Source organism: Juglans regia, unplaced genomic scaffold (assembly GCF_001411555.2).
Source record: "Juglans regia cultivar Chandler unplaced genomic scaffold, Walnut 2.0 Scaffold_6305, whole genome shotgun sequence".
Lineage (NCBI taxonomy): Eukaryota > Viridiplantae > Streptophyta > Magnoliopsida > Fagales > Juglandaceae > Juglans > Juglans regia.
This window is the reverse complement of record NW_023361169.1, coordinates 1-200: the sequence shown is the minus strand read 5'-3', so window position 1 is coordinate 200 and position 200 is coordinate 1. Positions and strand designations below refer to the sequence as shown.

At 46.0% G+C, this 200-nt stretch overlaps 1 non-coding gene across 1 annotated transcript; it reads left to right on the top strand.

The window, feature by feature from the left end:
• The first annotated feature begins 40 nt into the window (after window positions 1-40).
• On the top strand, window positions 41-159 carry LOC118346029. Its single transcript, XR_004799441.1, has one exon. It is a non-coding gene; the product is annotated as a 5S ribosomal RNA (ribosomal RNA).
• The last annotated feature ends 41 nt before the right edge of the window (window positions 160-200 follow it).

Below are 200 nucleotides of genomic sequence, written 5' to 3'. Positions count from 1 at the left end.
TCGCTCAAGGATTATATGAATTTTAAGTAATTAGTTTGATGGGTGCGATCATACCAGCACTAATGCACCGGATCCCATCAGAACTCCGCAGTTAAACGTGCTTGGGCGAGAGTAGTACTAGGATGGGTGACCTCCTGGGAAGTCCTCGTGTTGCACCCCTCGTTTTTGTTTTTTCCGCCTTGCGAGATAAATTGACAAGA